This window comes from Cryptomeria japonica, unplaced genomic scaffold (assembly GCF_030272615.1).
Source record: "Cryptomeria japonica unplaced genomic scaffold, Sugi_1.0 HiC_scaffold_390, whole genome shotgun sequence".
NCBI classification, from domain to species: Eukaryota; Viridiplantae; Streptophyta; class Pinopsida; order Cupressales; family Cupressaceae; genus Cryptomeria; species Cryptomeria japonica.
In genome coordinates, this window is record NW_026729211.1 from 75,995 (window position 1) to 97,263 (window position 21,269).

At 63.1% G+C, this 21,269-nt stretch overlaps 3 non-coding genes across 3 annotated transcripts; all 3 read left to right on the forward strand.

Annotated features, from left to right (window-relative positions):
* The first annotated feature begins 145 nt into the window (after window positions 1-145).
* Window positions 146-264, forward strand: LOC131871285 (5S ribosomal RNA). Its single transcript, XR_009369543.1, has one exon. It is a non-coding gene; the product is annotated as a 5S ribosomal RNA (ribosomal RNA).
* Window positions 265-8,068: 7,804 nt separating this feature from the next.
* On the forward strand, window positions 8,069-8,187 carry LOC131871286 (5S ribosomal RNA). The gene has a single exon (XR_009369544.1). It is a non-coding gene; the product is annotated as a 5S ribosomal RNA (ribosomal RNA).
* Window positions 8,188-15,979: 7,792 nt separating this feature from the next.
* LOC131871287 (5S ribosomal RNA) lies at window positions 15,980-16,098 on the forward strand. The gene has a single exon (XR_009369545.1). It is a non-coding gene; the product is annotated as a 5S ribosomal RNA (ribosomal RNA).
* Window positions 16,099-21,269: the final 5,171 nt, after the last annotated feature.

Sequence of the window (21,269 nt, forward strand, 5' to 3'; positions counted from 1 at the left end):
GTGCGCGCACCCGGGCAGGGCTCACACTTGGCGAACGGGGCGCACTTCGCGAGGGAGGGTGTGCACCTCGACGGGGGTGGGTGGCCGGGGTGGATTCGCACGTGGGTCGCGGTTTGCTAAGTACACACTGCGACAAGCTCATAACGGGTGCGATCATACCAGCGTTAGTGCACCGGATCCCATCAGAACTCCGCAGTTAAGCGCGCTTGGGCCGGAGTAGTACTGGGATGGGTGACCTCCCGGGAAGTCCCGGTGTTGCACCCTTTTTTAGTTTTTCGCCGGGCGTCGCAATGCTATTTGAATAAACCTTTTGCCCGTTTGCGTTCTCGTCGGGGCCGGGCCGGGCCGGGGTGCGCTGCCCGCACTACCGCGCGCGCGGGGGCGACACCGAGCGCGCACCCGAGGCGCCCCGAGCACACAGGCCACGGTGCAACCCGGGCGTTGTGCGCGCACCCCGGTGCGCCCGAGGTGCTGCGCGCGCACCCAGGTGAAATCGGTGTGCACCTCGGCCAGTGCGCGCTCGGTCGAGTCGCGCACGTTGGCCAAGGTGCACGGTGATGTTTCTTACTCTAAGGTTCCGCACCAGACGCCCGGGACAGGTGAGCGAAGCTGGGCGGGGCCGGGTGCGCGGCCGGGGCAGGTGCACGCAGCTGGAGAGAGCTTTGGAGCACACTTCGGAGCGCACCAATGATGCGCTCCATTCAAAAGTTTCCTGAAAAGGCAAAAAAAGTTGAGATTATAGAATTTCCCACTTGAGAGATTGTAAAAAAAAAAAATTTAAAATGAAGGAAACGCGGGTGCCAAGGTGTGCGCAGCCCAGCCAAGGTGTGCGCACCAAGGCGCCCACCCTGGCGAAGGTGCACGCAAGGTGCGCACCCGAGGCAAACCGGACAATTAACCCAACTTTCGACTTCGCGCGCACCTTGGAGCGCACTTCGGAGCGCTCCTTGGTGCGCACCAATCTTGGGCACCTCGGAGTGCACCATGGCGCCCACCAAGGTGCGCACCCGGGGCAAACCGAGCTCCGACTTCGTGCGCACCTTGGAGCGCACGAAAGGTGCGCACCATGGCGCCCACCAAGGTGCGCAGCCCAGCCAAGGCGTGCGCATCAAGGTGCGCACCCTGGCGAAGGTGCGCACCCGGGGCAAACCGAGCTCCGACTTCGTGCGCACCTTGGAGCGCACAAAAGGTGCGCAACCCAGCCAAGGTGTGCGCACCCCGGTCAAACCGAGCTCCGAATCGTGCGCACCAGAGGTGCACGCCATCGTGCGCACCTTGGAGCACACTTCGGAGCCCTCCTTGGTGCGCGCCGATGTTGCGCACCTCGGAGCGCACCCGGGGAAAACAATGCAATTAACCCGACTTTCGACTTCGTGGGCACCTCGGAGCGCTCTCGGGTTCGCACCTCGGAGCACACCGAGGTGCGCACCTTTGATGCGCTGCCTTCACCAATTTCCAGAAAAGGCAAGAAAACATTGAGAAGGTGTGCGCACCGAGGTGCCCACCCTGGCGAAGGTGCACGCGAGGTGCGCACCCGGGGCAAACCGGGCTCCGACTTCGTGCACGCCGCACCTTGGAGCACACTTCGGAGCGCTCCTTGGTGCGCACCAGGGCGCGCAACCCAGCCGAGGTGCCCACCCCGGCGAAGGTGCACGCGAGGTGCGCACCCGGGGCAAACCGGGCTCCGACTTCGTGCACGCCATGGTGCCCACCGCGGCGAAGGTGCACGCGAGGTGCGCACCCGGGGCAAACCGGGCTCCGACTTCGTGCACGCCGCACCTTGGAGCACACTTCGGAGCGCTCCTTGGTGCGCACCATGGTGCCCACCAGGGCGCGCAACCCCGCCGAAGGTGCACGCGAGGTGCGCACCCGGGGCAAACCGGGCTCCGACTTCGTGCACGCCGCACCTTGGAGCACACTTCGGAGCGCTCCTTGGTGCGCACCATGGTGCCCACCAGGGCGCGCAACCCCGCCGAAGGTGCACGCGAGGTGCGCACCCGGGGCAAACCGGGCTCCGACTTCGTGCACGCCATGGTGCGCACCGCGGCGAAGGTGCGCACCCGGGGCAAACCGGGCTCCGACTTCGTGCACGCCGCACCTTGGAGCACACTTCGGAGCGCTCCTTGGTGCGCACCAGGGCGCGCAACCCAGCCGAGGTGCCCACCCCGGCGAAGGTGCACGCGAGGTGCGTACCCGGGGCAAACCGGGCTCCGACTTCGTGCACGCCGCACCTTGGAGCACACTTCGGAGCGCTCCTTGGTGCGCACCATGGTGCCCACCAGGCCGCGCAACCCAGCCAAGGTGTGCGCACCAAGGTGCACGCGAGGTGCGCACCCGGGGCAAACCGGGGTCCGACTTCGTGCACGCCGCACCTTGGAGCACACATCGGGGCGCTCCCGGGTTCGCACCGGCGTTGCGCACCGTGGTGGGCACCTCGGAGCACACCAAGGTGGGCAGCGAGGTGCGCACCTTTGATGCGATGCCTTCACTAATTTCCATAAAAGGCAAAAAAAAAACGAGATTTTAAAATTTCCGTTTTGAAAGATAGTGAGAAAAAGGGAATGCTGGTGCCATCTTGAGCCCGCCCTGGTGCGCAGCCCAGCCAAGGTGTGCGCACCAAGGTGCCCACCCTGGCGAAGGTGCGCGCCCGGGCAATTAACCCAACTTCCAACTTCGCGCGCGCCAGGGTGGGAGCGCACCCAACAACCGGGCCTGGGAAGAGCCAATGCGAGAAACCCCACCAAACGCTCTGACAAAAAAAGAGGGGGCGCTCCAGTAACCCCGCTTCGGAGCGCACCCTGGGCAAACCCAGCCAAGGTGCCCACCCCGGCCAAGGTGCAGGCGAGGTGCGCACCCGGGGCAAACCGGGCTCCGACAACGTGCACGCCGCACCTTGGAGCACACTTCGTAGCGCTCCCGGGTGCGCACCTCAGAGCACACCAAGGTGGGCAGCGAGGTGCGCACCTTTGATGCGCTGCCTTCACTAATTTCCAAAAAAGGCAAAAAAAAAAGGAGATTTTAAAATTTCCGTTTTGAAAGATAGTGAAAAAAACGGAACGCGCGTGCCATCTTGAGCCCGCCCTGGTGCGCAGCCCAGGTAAGGTGCCCACCCTGGCAAAGGTGCGCACCCGGGCAATTAACCCTACTTCCGACTTCGTGCGCGCCAGGGTGGCAACCGGGCCTCGGAAGAGCCAATGCGAGAAACCCCACCAAACGCTCCGACAAAAAAAGAGGCGGCGCTCCAATAACCCCGCTTCGGAGCGCAGCCGGGGCAAACCCAGCCAAGGTGCCCACCCCGACGAAGGTGCACGCGAGGTGCGCACCCGGGGCAAACCGGGCTCCGACAACGTGCACGCAGCACCTTGGAGCACACTTCGAAGCACTCCCGGGTGCCCACCGGCGTTGCGCACCGTGGTGGGCAGCGAGGTGCGCACCTTTGATGCGCTGCCTTCACTAATTTCCAGAAAAAGGCAAAAAAAAATGAGATTTTAAAATTTCCGTTTTGAAAGATAGTGAAAAAAAAGGAACGCGGGTGCCATCTTGAGCCCGCCCTGGTGCGCAGCCCAGGCAAGGCATGCGCACCAAGGTGCCCACCCGAGGTGCACACCCGGGGCAAACCGGGCTCCGACTTCGTGCAGGCCGCACCTTGGAGCACACTTCGGAGCGCTCCTTGGTGCGCACCATGGTGCCCACCAGGGCGCGCAACCCAGCCAAGGTCTGCACACTAAGGTGCCCACCCCGGCGAAGGTGCACGCGAGGTGCGCACCCGGGGCAAACCGGGCTCCGACTTCGTGCACGCCATGGTGCCCACCGCGGCGAAGGTGCACGCGAGGTGCGCACCCGGGGCAAACCGGGCTCCGACTTCGTGCACGCCGCACCTTGGAGCACACTTCGGAGCGCTCCTTGGTGCGCACCATGGTGCCCACCAGGGCGCGCAACCCAGCCAAGGTGTGCGCACCAAGGTGCACGCGAGGTGCGCACCCGGGGCAAACCGGGGTCCGACTTCGTGCACGCCGCACCTTGGAGCACACATCGGAGCGCTCCCAGGTTCGCACCAGCGTTGCGCACCTTTGATGCGCTGCCTTCACTAATTTCCAGAAAAGGCAAAAAAAAACGATATTTTAAAATTTCCGTTCTGAAAGATAGTGAAAAAAACGGAACGCGGGTGCCATCTTGAGCCCTTCCTGGTGCGCAGCCCAGGCAAGTTGTGCGCACCAAGGTGCCCACCCTGGCGGAGGTGCGCGCCCGGGGCAAACCGGGCTCCGACTTCGTGCACTGCATGGTGCCCACCAAGGCGCGCAACCCAGCCAAGGTGCCCACCGCAGCGAAGGTGCACGCGAGGTGCACACCCGGGGCAAACCGGGCTCCGACTTCGTGCACGCCGCACCTTGGAGCACACTTCAGAGCGCTCCTTGGTGCGCACCAGGGCGCGCAACCCAGCCGAGGTGCCCACCCCGGCGAAGGTGCACGCGAGGTGCGCACCCGGGGCAAACCGGGCTCCGACTTCGTGCACGCCATGGTGCCCACCGCGGCGAAGGTGCGCACCCGGGGCAAACCGGGCTCCGACTTCGTGCACGCCGCACCTTGGAGCACACTTCGGAGCGCTCCTTGGTGCGCACCATGGTGCCCACCAGGCCGCGCAACCCAGCCAAGGTGTGCGCACCAAGGTGCACGCGAGGTGCGCACCCGGGGCAAACCGGGGTCCGACTTCGTGCACGCCGCACCTTGGAGCACACATCGGGGCGCTCCCGGGTTCGCACCGGCGTTGCGCACCGTGGTGGGCACCTCGGAGCACACCAAGGTGGGCAGCGAGGTGCGCACCTTTGATGCGATGCCTTCACTAATTTCCATAAAAGGCAAAAAAAAAACGAGATTTTAAAATTTCCGTTTTGAAAGATAGTGAGAAAAAGGGAATGCTGGTGCCATCTTGAGCCCGCCCTGGTGCGCAGCCCAGCCAAGGTTTGCGCACCAAGGTGCCCACCCTGGCGAAGGTGCGCGCCCGGGCAATTAACCCAACTTCCAACTTCGCGCGCGCCAGGGTGGGAGCGCACCCAACAACCGGGCCTGGGAAGAGCCAATGCGAGAAACCCCACCAAACTCTCTGACAAAAAAAGAGGGGGCGCTCCAGTAACCCCGCTTCGGAGCGCACCCTGGGCAAACCCAGCCAAGGTGCCCACCCCGGCCAAGGTGCAGGCGAGGTGCGCACCCGGGGCAAACCGGGCTCCGACAACGTGCACGCCGCACCTTGGAGCACACTTCGTAGCGCTCCCGGGTGCGCACCTCAGAGCACACCAAGGTGGGCAGCGAGGTGCGCACCTTTGATGCGCTGCCTTCACTAATTTCCAGAAAAGGCAAAAAAAAAAGGAGATTTTAAAATTTCCGTTTTGAAAGATAGTGAAAAAAACGGAACGCGCGTGCCATCTTGAGCCCGCCCTGGTGCGCAGCCCAGGTAAGGTGCCACCCTGGCAAAGGTGCGCACCCGGGCAATTAACCCTACTTCCGACTTCGTGCGCGCCAGGGTGGCAACCGGGCCTCGGAAGAGCCAATGCGAGAAACCCCACCAAACGCTCCGACAAAAAAAGAGGCGGCGCTCCAATAACCCCGCTTCGGAGCGCAGCCGGGGCAAACCAAGCCAAGGTGCCCACCCCGACGAAGGTGCACGCGAGGTGCGCACCCGGGGCAAACCGGGCTCCGACAACGTGCACGCAGCACCTTGGAGCACACTTCGAAGCACTCCCGGGTGCCCACCGGCGTTGCGCACCGTGGTGGGCAGCGAGGTGCGCACCTTTGATGCGCTGCCTTCACTAATTTCCAGAAAAAGGCAAAAAAAAATGAGATTTTAAAATTTCCGTTTTGAAAGATAGTGAAAAAAAAGGAACGCGGGTGCCATCTTGAGCCCGCCCTGGTGCGCAGCCCAGGCAAGGCATGCGCACCAAGGTGCCCACCCGAGGTGCACACCCGGGGCAAACCGGGCTCCGACTTCGTGCAGGCCGCACCTTGGAGCACACTTCGGAGCGCTCCTTGGTGCGCACCATGGTGCCCACCAGGGCGCACCCGAGGCAAACCGGGCTCCGACTTCGTGCACGCCGCACCTTGGAGCACACATCGGAGCGCTCCCAGGTTCGCACCAGCGTTGCGCACCTTTGATGCGCTGCCTTCACTAATTTCCAGAAAAGGCAAAAAAAAACGATATTTTAAAATTTCCGTTCTGAAAGATAGTGAAAAAAACGGAACGCGGGTGCCATCTTGAGCCCTTCCTGATGCGCAGCCCAGGCAAGTTGTGCGCACCAAGGTGCCCACCCTGGCGGAGGTGCGCGCCCGGGGCAAACCGGGCTCCGACTTCGTGCACTGCATGGTGCCCACCAAGGCGCGCAACCCAGCCAAGGTGCCCACCGCAGCGAAGGTGCACGCGAGGTGCGCACCCGAGGTGCACACCCGGGGCAAACCGGGCTCCGACTTCGTGCACGCCGCACCTTGGAGCACACTTCAGAGCGCTCCTTGGTACGCACCAGGGCGCGCAACCCAGCCAAGGTGCTCACCCCGGCGAAGGTGCACGCGAGGTGCGCACCCGGGGCAAACCGGGCTCGGACTTCGTGCACGCCGCACCTTGGAGCACACATCGGAGCGCTCCCGGGTTCGCACCAGCATTGCGCACCTTTGATGCGCTGCCTTCACTAATTTCCAGAAAAGGCAAAAAAAAGAAAAAAATGAGATTTTAAAATTTCCGTTTTGAAAGATAGTGAAAAAAACGGAACGCGGGTGCCATCTTGAGCCCGCCCTGGTGTGCAGCCCAGGCAAGTTGTGCGCACCAAGGCACCCACCCTGGCCAAGGTGGGTCACGGGGTGGGTCCTAGGGTGGGTAACGGGGTGGGTACTAAGGTGCGTGCCAAGGTGGGTCATAGGGTGGGTGCCAAGGTGGGCACCAGGGTGGGTGTGCACCAACCCTAGCCAGGGTAGGTCACGGGGTGGTTGTCGGGGTGGGCGTCAAGGAGCCAAGGTGGGTGGCAAGTAGCCAAGTTGCGTGCCAAGGTGGGTGTCGGGGTGGGTGCCAAGGATCCAAGGTGGGTGCCAAGGAACCAAGGTGGGTGTCTGGGTGGGTGCCGAGGTGGGAGCCAGGGTGGGTCCCAAGGTGAGTGCAAAGGTGGGTGCCAGGGTCAAGGTGAGTGCCAATGTGGGTTCCAAGGTGCCAGGGTCAGAGTGAGTGCCAATGTGGGTTCAAAGGTGCTAAGTTGGGTGCGAGGTTGGGTGCGAGGGTGGGTGGGTGCCAAGGTGTGCTAGGTGGAAGCCCGGGTGGGTCGGCATCCCATGGGTGTCGAGTTGGGTGCCTGATGGGTGCTTCTTGTCAAGTTTTAGTCGTCGGGACTCATTTCGAGCCTTAGAGGTCGTTTCTTGTCCGGTTGCCCTGTCTTCGACCTGGGAACCCAATTTTGGTCCTCGGGTCCCATTTTTTTTTGTCTCGCATCCCACTTTTGGCCTGTGGCCTTTTCGGGGTCGATTCTCGTTTTGGGCATCAGAGCATGTTTCTTCTCCTAAAACCCAATATTTGTTTATTAAGTCTCGGAACACATTTTTGTTCTCGTGGACCCATCATGGGTCTTGGAACGCATTTGTGGTCCTTGGGTCCCATTTTGCATCCCGAAACTTGTGTTTTGGTGCTTGATCCCTATTTTGGGTGCCCACCTTGCACCAAGTGCGCACCCGGGGCAAACCGAGCGCCTTGGTGCACCGGGGCAAGATCGAGCGTGCACCCGAGGCGCCCCGAACATGCACCAAGGTGCACTCGGCCCACATGTGAGCGCAGGTCGTTGCGCCCGAGGTGGTGTGTGGGCACCGCGTTGCAGACGGGACACTGCACGCACACGACGCCCCCTCCAGGTGCACGCACGTAGGCCGGGCCGGGTGCACACCCGACGCCCTAGCAAGGTGCGCGCACCCGGGCAGGGCTCACACTTGGCGAACGGGGCGCACTTCGCGAGGGAGGGTGTGCACCTCGACGGGGGTGGGTGGCCGGGGTGGATTCGCACGTGGGTCGCGGTTTGCTAAGTACACACTGCGACAAGCTCATAACGGGTGCGATCATACCAGCGTTAGTGCACCGGATCCCATCAGAACTCCGCAGTTAAGCGCGCTTGGGCCGGAGTAGTACTGGGATGGGTGACCTCCCGGGAAGTCCCGGTGTTGCACCCTTTTTTAGTTTTTCGCCGGGCGTCGCAATGCTATTTGAATAAACCTTTTGCCCGTTTGCGTTCTCGTCGGGGCCGGGCCGGGCCGGGGTGCGCTGCCCGCACTACCGCGCGCGCGGGGGCGACACCGAGCGCGCACCCGAGGCGCCCCGAGCACACAGGCCACGGTGCAACCCGGGCGTTGTGCGCGCACCCCGGTGCGCCCGAGGTGCTGCGCGCGCACCCAGGTGAAATCGGTGTGCACCTCGGCCAGTGCGCGCTCGGTCGAGTCGCGCACGTTGGCCAAGGTGCACGGTGATGTTTCTTACTCTAAGGTTCCGCACCAGACGCCCGGGACAGGTGAGCGAAGCTGGGCGGGGCCGGGTGCGCGGCCGGGGCAGGTGCACGCAGCTGGAGAGAGCTTTGGAGCACACTTCGGAGCGCACCAATGATGCGCTCCATTCAAAAGTTTCCTGAAAAGGCAAAAAAAGTTGAGATTATAGAATTTCCCACTTGAGAGATTGTAAAAAAAAAAAATTTAAAATGAAGGAAACGCGGGTGCCAAGGTGTGCGCAGCCCAGCCAAGGTGTGCGCACCAAGGCGCCCACCCTGGCGAAGGTGCACGCAAGGTGCGCACCCGAGGCAAACCGGACAATTAACCCAACTTTCGACTTCGCGCGCACCTTGGAGCGCACTTCGGAGCGCTCCTTGGTGCGCACCAATCTTGGGCACCTCGGAGTGCACCATGGCGCCCACCAAGGTGCGCACCCGGGGCAAACCGAGCTCCGACTTCGTGCGCACCTTGGAGCGCACGAAAGGTGCGCACCATGGCGCCCACCAAGGTGCGCAGCCCAGCCAAGGCGTGCGCATCAAGGTGCGCACCCTGGCGAAGGTGCGCACCCGGGGCAAACCGAGCTCCGACTTCGTGCGCACCTTGGAGCGCACAAAAGGTGCGCAACCCAGCCAAGGTGTGCGCACCCCGGTCAAACCGAGCTCCGAATCGTGCGCACCAGAGGTGCACGCCATCGTGCGCACCTTGGAGCACACTTCGGAGCCCTCCTTGGTGCGCGCCGATGTTGCGCACCTCGGAGCGCACCCGGGGAAAACAATGCAATTAACCCGACTTTCGACTTCGTGGGCACCTCGGAGCGCTCTCGGGTTCGCACCTCGGAGCACACCGAGGTGCGCACCTTTGATGCGCTGCCTTCACCAATTTCCAGAAAAGGCAAGAAAACATTGAGAAGGTGTGCGCACCGAGGTGCCCACCCTGGCGAAGGTGCACGCGAGGTGCGCACCCGGGGCAAACCGGGCTCCGACTTCGTGCACGCCGCACCTTGGAGCACACTTCGGAGCGCTCCTTGGTGCGCACCAGGGCGCGCAACCCAGCCGAGGTGCCCACCCCGGTGAAGGTGCACGCGAGGTGCGCACCCGGGGCAAACCGGGCTCCGACTTCGTGCACGCCATGGTGCCCACCGCGGCGAAGGTGCACGCGAGGTGCGCACCCGGGGCAAACCGGGCTCCGACTTCGTGCACGCCGCACCTTGGAGCACACTTCGGAGCGCTCCTTGGTGCGCACCATGGTGCCCACCAGGGCGCGCAACCCCGCCGAAGGTGCACGCGAGGTGCGCACCCGGGGCAAACCGGGCTCCGACTTCGTGCACGCCGCACCTTGGAGCACACTTCGGAGCGCTCCTTGGTGCGCACCATGGTGCCCACCAGGGCGCGCAACCCCGCCGAAGGTGCACGCGAGGTGCGCACCCGGGGCAAACCGGGCTCCGACTTCGTGCACGCCATGGTGCGCACCGCGGCGAAGGTGCGCACCCGGGGCAAACCGGGCTCCGACTTCGTGCACGCCGCACCTTGGAGCACACTTCGGAGCGCTCCTTGGTGCGCACCAGGGCGCGCAACCCAGCCGAGGTGCCCACCCCGGCGAAGGTGCACGCGAGGTGCGTACCCGGGGCAAACCGGGCTCCGACTTCGTGCACGCCGCACCTTGGAGCACACTTCGGAGCGCTCCTTGGTGCGCACCATGGTGCCCACCAGGCCGCGCAACCCAGCCAAGGTGTGCGCACCAAGGTGCACGCGAGGTGCGCACCCGGGGCAAACCGGGGTCCGACTTCGTGCACGCCGCACCTTGGAGCACACATCGGGGCGCTCCCGGGTTCGCACCGGCGTTGCGCACCGTGGTGGGCACCTCGGAGCACACCAAGGTGGGCAGCGAGGTGCGCACCTTTGATGCGATGCCTTCACTAATTTCCATAAAAGGCAAAAAAAAAACGAGATTTTAAAATTTCCGTTTTGAAAGATAGTGAGAAAAAGGGAATGCTGGTGCCATCTTGAGCCCGCCCTGGTGCGCAGCCCAGCCAAGGTGTGCGCACCAAGGTGCCCACCCTGGCGAAGGTGCGCGCCCGGGCAATTAACCCAACTTCCAACTTCGCGCGCGCCAGGGTGGGAGCGCACCCAACAACCGGGCCTGGGAAGAGCCAATGCGAGAAACCCCACCAAACGCTCTGACAAAAAAAGAGGGGGCGCTCCAGTAACCCCGCTTCGGAGCGCACCCTGGGCAAACCCAGCCAAGGTGCCCACCCCGGCCAAGGTGCAGGCGAGGTGCGCACCCGGGGCAAACCGGGCTCCGACAACGTGCACGCCGCACCTTGGAGCACACTTCGTAGCGCTCCCGGGTGCGCACCTCAGAGCACACCAAGGTGGGCAGCGAGGTGCGCACCTTTGATGCGCTGCCTTCACTAATTTCCAGAAAAGGCAAAAAAAAAAGGAGATTTTAAAATTTCCGTTTTGAAAGATAGTGAAAAAAACGGAACGCGCGTGCCATCTTGAGCCCGCCCTGGTGCGCAGCCCAGGTAAGGTGCCCACCCTGGCAAAGGTGCGCACCCGGGCAATTAACCCTACTTCCGACTTCGTGCGCGCCAGGGTGGCAACCGGGCCTCGGAAGAGCCAATGCGAGAAACCCCACCAAACGCTCCGACAAAAAAAGAGGCGGCGCTCCAATAACCCCGCTTCGGAGCGCAGCCGGGGCAAACCCAGCCAAGGTGCCCACCCCGACGAAGGTGCACGCGAGGTGCGCACCCGGGGCAAACCGGGCTCCGACAACGTGCACGCAGCACCTTGGAGCACACTTCGAAGCACTCCCGGGTGCCCACCGGCGTTGCGCACCGTGGTGGGCAGCGAGGTGCGCACCTTTGATGCGCTGCCTTCACTAATTTCCAGAAAAAGGCAAAAAAAAATGAGATTTTAAAATTTCCGTTTTGAAAGATAGTGAAAAAAAAGGAACGCGGGTGCCATCTTGAGCCCGCCCTGGTGCGCAGCCCAGGCAAGGCATGCGCACCAAGGTGCCCACCCGAGGTGCACACCCGGGGCAAACCGGGCTCCGACTTCGTGCAGGCCGCACCTTGGAGCACACTTCGGAGCGCTCCTTGGTGCGCACCATGGTGCCCACCAGGGCGCGCAACCCAGCCAAGGTCTGCACACTAAGGTGCCCACCCCGGCGAAGGTGCACGCGAGGTGCGCACCCGGGGCAAACCGGGCTCCGACTTCGTGCACGCCATGGTGCCCACCGCGGCGAAGGTGCACGCGAGGTGCGCACCCGGGGCAAACCGGGCTCCGACTTCGTGCACGCCGCACCTTGGAGCACACTTCGGAGCGCTCCTTGGTGCGCACCATGGTGCCCACCAGGGCGCGCAACCCAGCCAAGGTGTGCGCACCAAGGTGCACGCGAGGTGCGCACCCGGGGCAAACCGGGGTCCGACTTCGTGCACGCCGCACCTTGGAGCACACATCGGAGCGCTCCCAGGTTCGCACCAGCGTTGCGCACCTTTGATGCGCTGCCTTCACTAATTTCCAGAAAAGGCAAAAAAAAACGATATTTTAAAATTTCCGTTCTGAAAGATAGTGAAAAAAACGGAACGCGGGTGCCATCTTGAGCCCTTCCTGGTGCGCAGCCCAGGCAAGTTGTGCGCACCAAGGTGCCCACCCTGGCGGAGGTGCGCGCCCGGGGCAAACCGGGCTCCGACTTCGTGCACTGCATGGTGCCCACCAAGGCGCGCAACCCAGCCAAGGTGCCCACCGCAGCGAAGGTGCACGCGAGGTGCACACCCGGGGCAAACCGGGCTCCGACTTCGTGCACGCCGCACCTTGGAGCACACTTCAGAGCGCTCCTTGGTGCGCACCAGGGCGCGCAACCCAGCCGAGGTGCCCACCCCGGCGAAGGTGCACGCGAGGTGCGCACCCGGGGCAAACCGGGCTCCGACTTCGTGCACGCCATGGTGCCCACCGCGGCGAAGGTGCGCACCCGGGGCAAACCGGGCTCCGACTTCGTGCACGCCGCACCTTGGAGCACACTTCGGAGCGCTCCTTGGTGCGCACCATGGTGCCCACCAGGCCGCGCAACCCAGCCAAGGTGTGCGCACCAAGGTGCACGCGAGGTGCGCACCCGGGGCAAACCGGGGTCCGACTTCGTGCACGCCGCACCTTGGAGCACACATCGGGGCGCTCCCGGGTTCGCACCGGCGTTGCGCACCGTGGTGGGCACCTCGGAGCACACCAAGGTGGGCAGCGAGGTGCGCACCTTTGATGCGATGCCTTCACTAATTTCCATAAAAGGCAAAAAAAAAACGAGATTTTAAAATTTCCGTTTTGAAAGATAGTGAGAAAAAGGGAATGCTGGTGCCATCTTGAGCCCGCCCTGGTGCGCAGCCCAGCCAAGGTTTGCGCACCAAGGTGCCCACCCTGGCGAAGGTGCGCGCCCGGGCAATTAACCCAACTTCCAACTTCGCGCGCGCCAGGGTGGGAGCGCACCCAACAACCGGGCCTGGGAAGAGCCAATGCGAGAAACCCCACCAAACTCTCTGACAAAAAAAGAGGGGGCGCTCCAGTAACCCCGCTTCGGAGCGCACCCTGGGCAAACCCAGCCAAGGTGCCCACCCCGGCCAAGGTGCAGGCGAGGTGCGCACCCGGGGCAAACCGGGCTCCGACAACGTGCACGCCGCACCTTGGAGCACACTTCGTAGCGCTCCCGGGTGCGCACCTCAGAGCACACCAAGGTGGGCAGCGAGGTGCGCACCTTTGATGCGCTGCCTTCACTAATTTCCAGAAAAGGCAAAAAAAAAAGGAGATTTTAAAATTTCCGTTTTGAAAGATAGTGAAAAAAACGGAACGCGCGTGCCATCTTGAGCCCGCCCTGGTGCGCAGCCCAGGTAAGGTGCCACCCTGGCAAAGGTGCGCACCCGGGCAATTAACCCTACTTCCGACTTCGTGCGCGCCAGGGTGGCAACCGGGCCTCGGAAGAGCCAATGCGAGAAACCCCACCAAACGCTCCGACAAAAAAAGAGGCGGCGCTCCAATAACCCCGCTTCGGAGCGCAGCCGGGGCAAACCAAGCCAAGGTGCCCACCCCGACGAAGGTGCACGCGAGGTGCGCACCCGGGGCAAACCGGGCTCCGACAACGTGCACGCAGCACCTTGGAGCACACTTCGAAGCACTCCCGGGTGCCCACCGGCGTTGCGCACCGTGGTGGGCAGCGAGGTGCGCACCTTTGATGCGCTGCCTTCACTAATTTCCAGAAAAAGGCAAAAAAAAATGAGATTTTAAAATTTCCGTTTTGAAAGATAGTGAAAAAAAAGGAACGCGGGTGCCATCTTGAGCCCGCCCTGGTGCGCAGCCCAGGCAAGGCATGCGCACCAAGGTGCCCACCCGAGGTGCACACCCGGGGCAAACCGGGCTCCGACTTCGTGCAGGCCGCACCTTGGAGCACACTTCGGAGCGCTCCTTGGTGCGCACCATGGTGCCCACCAGGGCGCACCCGAGGCAAACCGGGCTCCGACTTCGTGCACGCCGCACCTTGGAGCACACATCGGAGCGCTCCCAGGTTCGCACCAGCGTTGCGCACCTTTGATGCGCTGCCTTCACTAATTTCCAGAAAAGGCAAAAAAAAATGATATTTTAAAATTTCCGTTCTGAAAGATAGTGAAAAAAACGGAACGCGGGTGCCATCTTGAGCCCTTCCTGATGCGCAGCCCAGGCAAGTTGTGCGCACCAAGGTGCCCACCCTGGCGGAGGTGCGCGCCCGGGGCAAACCGGGCTCCGACTTCGTGCACTGCATGGTGCCCACCAAGGCGCGCAACCCAGCCAAGGTGCCCACCGCAGCGAAGGTGCACGCGAGGTGCGCACCCGAGGTGCACACCCGGGGCAAACCGGGCTCCGACTTCGTGCACGCCGCACCTTGGAGCACACTTCAGAGCGCTCCTTGGTACGCACCAGGGCGCGCAACCCAGCCAAGGTGCTCACCCCGGCGAAGGTGCACGCGAGGTGCGCACCCGGGGCAAACCGGGCTCGGACTTCGTGCACGCCGCACCTTGGAGCACACATCGGAGCGCTCCCGGGTTCGCACCAGCATTGCGCACCTTTGATGCGCTGCCTTCACTAATTTCCAGAAAAGGCAAAAAAAAGAAAAAAATGAGATTTTAAAATTTCCGTTTTGAAAGATAGTGAAAAAAACGGAACGCGGGTGCCATCTTGAGCCCGCCCTGGTGTGCAGCCCAGGCAAGTTGTGCGCACCAAGGCACCCACCCTGGCCAAGGTGGGTCACGGGGTGGGTCCTAGGGTGGGTACTAAGGTGCGTGCCAAGGTGGGTCATAGGGTGGGTGCCAAGGTGGGCACCAGGGTGGGTGTGCACCAACCCTAGCCAGGGTAGGTCACGGGGTGGTTGTCGGGGTGGGCGTCAAGGAGCCAAGGTGGGTGGCAAGTAGCCAAGTTGCGTGCCAAGGTGGGTGTCGGGGTGGGTGCCAAGGATCCAAGGTGGGTGCCAAGGAACCAAGGTGGGTGTCTGGGTGGGTGCCGAGGTGGGAGCCAGGGTGGGTCCCAAGGTGAGTGCAAAGGTGGGTGCCAGGGTCAAGGTGAGTGCCAATGTGGGTTCCAAGGTGCCAGGGTCAGGGTGAGTGCCAATGTGGGTTCAAAGGTGCTAAGTTGGGTGCGAGGTTGGGTGCGAGGGTGGGTGGGTGCCAAGGTGTGCTAGGTGGAAGCCCGGGTGGGTCGGCATCCCATGGGTGTCGAGTTGGGTGCCTGATGGGTGCTTCTTGTCAAGTTTTAGTCGTCGGGACTCATTTCGAGCCTTAGAGGTCGTTTCTTGTCCGGTTGCCCTGTCTTCGACCTGGGAACCCAATTTTGGTCCTCGGGTCCCATTTTTTTTTGTCTCGCATCCCACTTTTGGCCTGTGGCCTTTTCGGGGTCGATTCTCGTTTTGGGCATCAGAGCATGTTTCTTCTCCTAAAACCCAATATTTGTTTATTAAGTCTCGGAACACATTTTTGTTCTCGTGGACCCATCATGGGTCTTGGAACGCATTTGTGGTCCTTGGGTCCCATTTTGCATCCCGAAACTTGTGTTTTGGTGCTTGATCCCTATTTTGGGTGCCCACCTTGCACCAAGTGCGCACCCGGGGCAAACCGAGCGCCTTGGTGCACCGGGGCAAGATCGAGCGTGCACCCGAGGCGCCCCGAACATGCACCAAGGTGCACTCGGCCCACATGTGAGCGCAGGTCGTTGCGCCCGAGGTGGTGTGTGGGCACCGCGTTGCAGACGGGACACTGCACGCACACGACGCCCCCTCCAGGTGCACGCACGTAGGCCGGGCCGGGTGCACACCCGACGCCCTAGCAAGGTGCGCGCACCCGGGCAGGGCTCACACTTGGCGAACGGGGCGCACTTCGCGAGGGAGGGTGTGCACCTCGACGGGGGTGGGTGGCCGGGGTGGATTCGCACGTGGGTCGCGGTTTGCTAAGTACACACTGCGACAAGCTCATAACGGGTGCGATCATACCAGCGTTAGTGCACCGGATCCCATCAGAACTCCGCAGTTAAGCGCGCTTGGGCCGGAGTAGTACTGGGATGGGTGACCTCCCGGGAAGTCCCGGTGTTGCACCCTTTTTTAGTTTTTCGCCGGGCGTCGCAATGCTATTTGAATAAACCTTTTGCCCGTTTGCGTTCTCGTCGGGGCCGGGCCGGGCCGGGGTGCGCTGCCCGCACTACCGCGCGCGCGGGGGCGACACCGAGCGCGCACCCGAGGCGCCCCGAGCACACAGGCCACGGTGCAACCCGGGCGTTGTGCGCGCACCCCGGTGCGCCCGAGGTGCTGCGCGCGCACCCAGGTGAAATCGGTGTGCACCTCGGCCAGTGCGCGCTCGGTCGAGTCGCGCACGTTGGCCAAGGTGCACGGTGATGTTTCTTACTCTAAGGTTCCGCACCAGACGCCCGGGACAGGTGAGCGAAGCTGGGCGGGGCCGGGTGCGCGGCCGGGGCAGGTGCACGCAGCTGGAGAGAGCTTTGGAGCACACTTCGGAGCGCACCAATGATGCGCTCCATTCAAAAGTTTCCTGAAAAGGCAAAAAAAGTTGAGATTATAGAATTTCCCACTTGAGAGATTGTAAAAAAAAAAAATTTAAAATGAAGGAAACGCGGGTGCCAAGGTGTGCGCAGCCCAGCCAAGGTGTGCGCACCAAGGCGCCCACCCTGGCGAAGGTGCACGCAAGGTGCGCACCCGAGGCAAACCGGACAATTAACCCAACTTTCGACTTCGCGCGCACCTTGGAGCGCACTTCGGAGCGCTCCTTGGTGCGCACCAATCTTGGGCACCTCGGAGTGCACCATGGCGCCCACCAAGGTGCGCACCCGGGGCAAACCGAGCTCCGACTTCGTGCGCACCTTGGAGCGCACGAAAGGTGCGCACCATGGCGCCCACCAAGGTGCGCAGCCCAGCCAAGGCGTGCGCATCAAGGTGCGCACCCTGGCGAAGGTGCGCACCCGGGGCAAACCGAGCTCCGACTTCGTGCGCACCTTGGAGCGCACAAAAGGTGCGCAACCCAGCCAAGGTGTGCGCACCCCGGTCAAACCGAGCTCCGAATCGTGCGCACCAGAGGTGCACGCCATCGTGCGCACCTTGGAGCACACTTCGGAGCCCTCCTTGGTGCGCGCCGATGTTGCGCACCTCGGAGCGCACCCGGGGAAAACAATGCAATTAACCCGACTTTCGACTTCGTGGGCACCTCGGAGCGCTCTCGGGTTCGCACCTCGGAGCACACCGAGGTGCGCACCTTTGATGCGCTGCCTTCACCAATTTCCAGAAAAGGCAAGAAAACATTGAGAAGGTGTGCGCACCGAGGTGCCCACCCTGGCGAAGGTGCACGCGAGGTGCGCACCCGGGGCAAACCGGGCTCCGACTTCGTGCACGCCGCACCTTGGAGCACACTTCGGAGCGCTCCTTGGTGCGCACCAGGGCGCGCAACCCAGCCGAGGTGCCCACCCCGGCGAAGGTGCACGCGAGGTGCGCACCCGGGGCAAACCGGGCTCCGACTTCGTGCACGCCATGGTGCCCACCGCGGCGAAGGTGCACGCGAGGTGCGCACCCGGGGCAAACCGGGCTCCGACTTCGTGCACGCCGCACCTTGGAGCACACTTCGGAGCGCTCCTTGGTGCGCACCATGGTGCCCACCAGGGCGCGCAACCCCGCCGAAGGTGCACGCGAGGTGCGCACCCGGGGCAAACCGGGCTCCGACTTCGTGCACGCCGCACCTTGGAGCACACTTCGGAGCGCTCCTTGGTGCGCACCATGGTGCCCACCAGGGCGCGCAACCCCGCCGAAGGTGCACGCGAGGTGCGCACCCGGGGCAAACCGGGCTCCGACTTCGTGCACGCCATGGTGCGCACCGCGGCGAAGGTGCGCACCCGGGGCAAACCGGGCTCCGACTTCGTGCACGCCGCACCTTGGAGCACACTTCGGAGCGCTCCTTGGTGCGCACCAGGGCGCGCAACCCAGCCGAGGTGCCCACCCCGGCGAAGGTGCACGCGAGGTGCGTACCCGGGGCAAACCGGGCTCCGACTTCGTGCACGCCGCACCTTGGAGCACACTTCGGAGCGCTCCTTGGTGCGCACCATGGTGCCCACCAGGCCGCGCAACCCAGCCAAGGTGTGCGCACCAAGGTGCACGCGAGGTGCGCACCCGGGGCAAACCGGGGTCCGACTTCGTGCACGCCGCACCTTGGAGCACACATCGGGGCGCTCCCGGGTTCGCACCGGCGTTGCGCACCGTGGTGGGCACCTCGGAGCACACCAAGGTGGGCAGCGAGGTGCGCACCTTTGATGCGATGCCTTCACTAATTTCCATAAAAGGCAAAAAAAAAACGAGATTTTAAAATTTCCGTTTTGAAAGATAGTGAGAAAAAGGGAATGCTGGTGCCATCTTGAGCCCGCCCTGGTGCGCAGCCCAGCCAAGGTGTGCGCACCAAGGTGCCCACCCTGGCGAAGGTGCGCGCCCGGGCAATTAACCCAACTTCCAACTTCGCGCGCGCCAGGGTGGGAGCGCACCCAACAACCGGGCCTGGGAAGAGCCAATGCGAGAAACCCCACCAAACGCTCTGACAAAAAAAGAGGGGGCGCTCCAGTAACCCCGCTTCGGAGCGCACCCTGGGCAAACCCAGCCAAGGTGCCCACCCCGGCCAAGGTGCAGGCGAGGTGCGCACCCGGGGCAAACCGGGCTCCGACAACGTGCACGCCGCACCTTGGAGCACACTTCGTAGCGCTCCCGGGTGCGCACCTCAGAGCACACCAAGGTGGGCAGCGAGGTGCGCACCTTTGATGCGCTGCCTTCACTAATTTCCAGAAAAGGCAAAAAAAAAAGGAGATTTTAAAATTTCCGTTTTGAAAGATAGTGAAAAAAACGGAACGCGCGTGCCATCTTGAGCCCGCCCTGGTGCGCAGCCCAGGTAAGGTGCCCACCCTGGCAAAGGTGCGCACCCGGGCAATTAACCCTACTTCCGACTTCGTGCGCGCCAGGGTGGCAACCGGGCCTCGGAAGAGCCAATGCGAGAAACCCCACCAAACGCTCCGACAAAAAAAGAGGCGGCGCTCCAATAACCCCGCTTCGGAGCGCAGCCGGGGCAAACCCAGTCAAGGTGCCCACCCCGACGAAGGTGCACGCGAGGTGCGCACCCGGGGCAAACCGGGCTCCGACAACGTGCACGCAGCACCTTGGAGCACACTTCGAAGCACTCCCGGGTGCCCACCGGCGTTGCGCACCGTGGTGGGCAGCGAGGTGCGCACCTTTGATGCGCTGCCTTCACTAATTTCCAGAAAAAGGCAAAAAAAAATGAGATTTTAAAATTTCCGTTTTGAAAGATAGTGAAAAAAAAGGAACGCGGGTGCCATCTTGAGCCCGCCCTGGTGCGCAGCCCAGGCAAGGCATGCGCACCAAGGTGCCCACCCGAGGTGCACACCCGGGGCAAACCGGGCTCCGACTTCGTGCAGGCCGCACCTTGGAGCAAACTTCGGAGCGCTCCTTGGTGCGCACCATGGTGCCCACCAGGGCGCGCAACCCAGCCAAGGTCTGCACACTAAGGTGCCCACCCCGGCGAAGGTGCACGCGAGGTGCGCACCCGGGGCAAACCGGGCTCCGACTTCGTGCACGCCATGGTGCCCACCGCGGCGAAGGTGCACGCGAGGTGCGCACCCGGGGCAAACCGGGCTCCGACTTCGTGCACGCCGCACCTTGGAGCACACTTCGGAGCGCTCCTTGGTGCGCACCATGGTGCCCACCAGGGCGCGCAACCCAGCCAAGGTGTGCGCACCAAGGTGCACGCGAGGTGCGCACCCGGGGCAAACCGGGGTCCGACTTCGTGCACGCCGCACCTTGGAGCACACATCGGAGCGCTCCCAGGTTCGCACCAGCGTTGCGCACCTTTGATGCGCTGCCTTCACTAATTTCCAGAAAAGGCAAAAAAAAACGATATTTTAAAATTTCCGTTCTGAAAGATAGTGAAAAAAACGGAACGCGGGTGCCATCTTGAGCCCTTCCTGGTGCGCAGCCCAGGCAAGTTGTGCGCACCAAGGTGCCCACCCTGGCGGAGGTGCGCGCCCGGGGCAAACCGGGCTCCGACTTCGTGCACTGCATGGTGCCCACCAAGGCGCGCAACCCAGCCAAGGTGCCCACCGCAGCGAAGGTGCACGCGAGGTGCACACCCGGGGCAAACCGGGCTCCGACTTCGTGCACGCCGCACCTTGGAGCACACTTCAGAGCGCTCCTTGGTGCGCACCAGGGCGCGCAACCCAGCCGAGGTGCCCACCCCGGCGAAGGTGCACGCGAGGTGCGCACCCGGGGCAAACCGGGCTCCGACTTCGTGCACGCCATGGTGCCCACCGCGGCGAAGGTGCGCACCCGGGGCAAACCGGGCTCCGACTTCGTGCACGCCGCACCTTGGAGCACACTTCGGAGCGCTCCTTGGTGCGCACCATGGTGCCCACCAGGCCGCGCAACCCAGCCAAGGTGTGCGCACCAAGGTGCACGCGAGGTGCGCACCCGGGGCAAACCGGGGTCCGACTTCGTGCACGCCGCACCTTGGAGCACACATCGGGGCGCTCCCGGGTTCGCACCGGCGTTGCGCACCGTGGTGGGCACCTCGGAGCACACCAAGGTGGGCAGCGAGGTGCGCACCTTTGATGCGATGCCTTCACTAATTTCCATAAAAGGCAAAAAAAAAATGAGATTTTAAAATTTCCGTTTTGAAAGATAGTGAGAAAAAGGGAATGCTGGTGCCATCTTGAGCCCGCCCTGGTGCGCAGCCCAGCCAAGGTTTGCGCACCAAGGTGCCCACCCTGGCGAAGGTGCGCGCCCGGGCAATTAACCCAACTTCCAACTTCGCGCGCGCCAGGGTGGGAGCGCACCCAACAACCGGGCCTGGGAAGAGCCAATGCGAGAAACCCCACCAAACTCTCTGACAAAAAAAGAGGGGGCGCTCCAGTAACCCCGCTTCGGAGCGCACCCTGGGCAAACCCAGCCAAGGTGCCCACCCCGGCCAAGGTGCAGGCGAGGTGCGCACCCGGGGCAAACCGGGCTCCGACAACGTGCACGCCGCACCTTGGAGCACACTTCGTAGCGCTCCCGGGTGCGCACCTCAGAGCACACCAAGGTGGGCAGCGAGGTGCGCACCTTTGATGCGCTGCCTTCACTAATTTCCAGAAAAGGCAAAAAAAAAAGGAGATTTTAAAATTTCCGTTTTGAAAGATAGTGAAAAAAACGGAACGCGCGTGCCATCTTGAGCCCGCCCT